Raw genomic sequence first — 3,238 nt, 5'->3', positions numbered from 1 at the left:
CTGAATTGCCAAGGTGGTTTAAAAATATTATTATTATTATTTAGCAGAGATTTATCTAAATTGTAAGCTTTCAACTTGCTCATTCCACTAAGATTTTGCTTATGCTATTTTCATCACTTGGAGTGTATCCTTCCTTTTTCTATTCTCTGCTTCTCAAGATTCCTAATTTTAACCAAAAACCCAGACAAAATACTTTAGGAAATTATTCTTTTCTAATATCTTCTGCAACCAGATCCTTTTCAGTCCCCTACTTAATGATCCGTTGGCTGCTGTGAAGTTAATGTGAACAGATAGCTATTAATTTGTAACTATGATGTTTTCTAATAGTTTAAGAGTACTGTAAAAAAACATAAACATATTTTCTAATTGGAACAATGTTACATGTGGTAGTTATGGCTCCAGGCCAAGTTACAAAATCTGTTGAATCCAAAGTATGGATTAAGTGCAAATATTTAAAATTAAGAAGTAGAAAATTAAGAAGTAAGAAAATATTATTGCAATATTGACAATAAAATAAGTTATTAGAGCTTCATCTATGCCAGCACTATTTTAAGTCATTTACAAGTATTAATTGACTTCACAATATTCTTGTAAGTACTATGATTTTCATCATTTTACAGAAGAGGAAACTGAGGCACAAGAAGGTTTAAGCAACTTCTCATGTTTGCATAGCTAATATGTGGTTGGGCTGAAATTTGAGTCGAAGTTTAACACAAACTCTTATGATTTTAACTGCAGTGTTAATTGTATTTAATTTTTAAAAAATATCGTGGTAATTGAGGTATGGAAGAAAGCAAACTTAGAAGACAACTTTAGTAAATATATTCAGAGGATAACTTTGAAACCCTAATTGCTTTAGAAGTTGGCAAAAATTATTCTATTGAAGTCTAAACAGTTGCTGCTTTCTTATCAAGTTTTTTAGACTTACAAAAGCAATAGAGAGAAAAGGGTTTAAAGAAAGCAAAAGAAAGCAAGTTAAAATTTTTTTAATGTGAATTTGGTAAGAATTCAAAACAGAAAAGAGAAAGGGAATTAAAGAGAAATTAAGAGAAACAGAAAAACTTTTAAAAAGTAAACAGTAAGCGTGGAAGAGAAATATATGGAATTGTAACTTTTACCCAAGTTCCCTTATGAATGATCCAAGAAAGAAGAAAAAAAAAAAGGACCTATGGGATCTGACAGTTTCCTCAAAGACCCACTAGGCGGCAGTGTTGTCCGAGACAGCTTTGTGGCTAAGGCTGCTTAGTCAGGGTCTAGGATTTTTAGGGGAAGTGAAGTGAGAAATATATATGGGATGTTTATTATTCAATTGTCATAATTTGGAGAATGCCTTAATGATTGTCACTTGTTACCTTTGAATTTTTTTAGTTCCTTTTTTTTTAAAAATTCAGTAAATTATAGTATTTTAGGGACAGAGAATATTGTATCTTCCACAGAGCATGAAGTTGAGTTTTCATATTTGGAAAAATGGCTGAGGTCATTCCTACAGAGTGAAAAAGCTAAACTTTGCCATGGGAGAATCACCTTCCTGCTCAAGATACTTCCTCACCCAGGTAGGTTTCTTACTGCATCTCAAGTAGTGATCTGAACATCATCTTCACCCAATTAGTATTGTTGAATAAATATCATACAGCGTTTGAAACCTTGATTTTTATATAAATACAGTGATTTTTGTAGTTTAAGCCTGAAAAGTATCTGTTGTGTCATCCCATCAGCTGAGGACAGTGATTTTTGCGGCTTCCTTTTGTATTTCACTGTTACTTGCCTGAGGAGGAAGCAACATCGAATGCAGGAAACCCAAGAGAAGATTTAGGTAGAATGTAAACACTGTAGAGAATTGAAGTGTTCAGCTTTGCATTAGGTAAGCAAAATTCCAGCAAGTCAAGATCAGCAAATTTGTGCGATGTTCTGGTAAGCCACTTCCCTTCTGCAGCCCACTCATTAATTTTCGGAAGCCTGACAGAATGGCTAAAAGGATGATCAATTTCAAGTGTCACTCCTGGCGTGTTTTTAGCCTATGTAAAAGTAGTTCCTGACAAGTAACCCTGTTAATGCCCTCAAAATATCTTCTATTATTAAATATTGGGAATAAGCTGAAATAATGAAACTAGCTTTTTTTCTGTCGCCAGAGTGGTTGGTTTAGAAGATGATGAGATTGGTGTCTATTACTGACTTTTAGGTTGGCTTAAGCACTCAAACGAGCAAAACCCTGAGAGAAATGAACATATTTCAGGAGAACTACTTTTTTTTTTTTAATTTTTTTTAATTTTTAATTTTTTTTTTTTTTTTTGCGTATGTGGGCCTCTCACTGTTGTGGCCTCTCCCGTTGCGGAGCACAGGCTCCGGATGCACAGGCTCAGCGGCCATGGCCCACGGGCCCAGCCGCTCCACGGCATGTGGGATCTTCCTGGACTGGGACATGAACCCACGTCCCCTGCATTGGCAGGCGGACTCTCAACCACTGCGCCACCAGGGAAGCCCAGGAGAACTACTTTTCCTTAATGGATCTGTGTGGAACAAATGGGATATCTCTACTCAATTTCCAAGTGATTGCATAACCTTGTTATCTAGTAGATAAAAACCTCTCTCCTCCCCCTCCCTATTCATTTTTATTCTAATGTGTTGCTTTAATTTTGGGTAGATAACTGGTGTCATTGGGACTCCTGAGCTGACCCTGAAGGAGCTGTGGGTAGCCCTGTAGGTGTTTCTCTACCAGAGGTCCAGGATGGAGTGTCTTTCCCTCTTACTCCAGAGGGATGGAGTGTCTTTTCCCTCTGAGTTTGCTTCTCCTCTCTTTCTCCTTCTCACTCACTCATTTTTTGCCTTCTTTTCTAGATGTCAGTTTTTCCTCTTCTTCCTTTTGATAACACCTTCTACACTTAAATGTTTAGCCCCAATCATAGGCATGTGTAGATATTTTGATGTCTATTGGCACTAAAGCATTTGCTGCTGTTGGTCTTAATTCCTTTTATGTCCTAATATTTGGTGAACGGATATTATTCTCAGAGCACTTGGTGAGAAAAAGGGAGAGAGTTATTGCACAACCCAGTTACATAATCTCTACTGCAAATATGTGGAAAATTCTAAGAAACATATAGCCTTCAGGTCAGACCAACACTGCAAGGCCTTGAGGAGTGGCAAATGTGAAAACTACACACAGGGGCCTGACAGTTAAAGCAAGTAAATGGCATAGGCCTAGCAAGGATGGAAAAGAAGGGGAGAGCAGCTGGTCCATTCA

General features: G+C 36.8%; 1 pseudogene; it reads right to left on the bottom strand.

The window, feature by feature from the left end:
* Positions 1-1,410: 1,410 nt before the first annotated feature.
* Positions 1,411-1,561, bottom strand: LOC114902129 (annotated as a pseudogene).
* Between the last annotated feature and the right edge of the window lie 1,677 nt (positions 1,562-3,238).

This window comes from Monodon monoceros, unplaced genomic scaffold (assembly GCF_005190385.1).
Source record: "Monodon monoceros isolate NGI ecotype Baffin Bay Population unplaced genomic scaffold, NGI_Narwhal_1 Super_Scaffold_2, whole genome shotgun sequence".
In the NCBI taxonomy this organism is placed as follows: Eukaryota; Metazoa; Chordata; class Mammalia; order Artiodactyla; family Monodontidae; genus Monodon; species Monodon monoceros.
The sequence above is the reverse complement of the archived record's forward strand: the minus strand, read 5'-3'. Positions and strand labels throughout refer to the sequence as shown.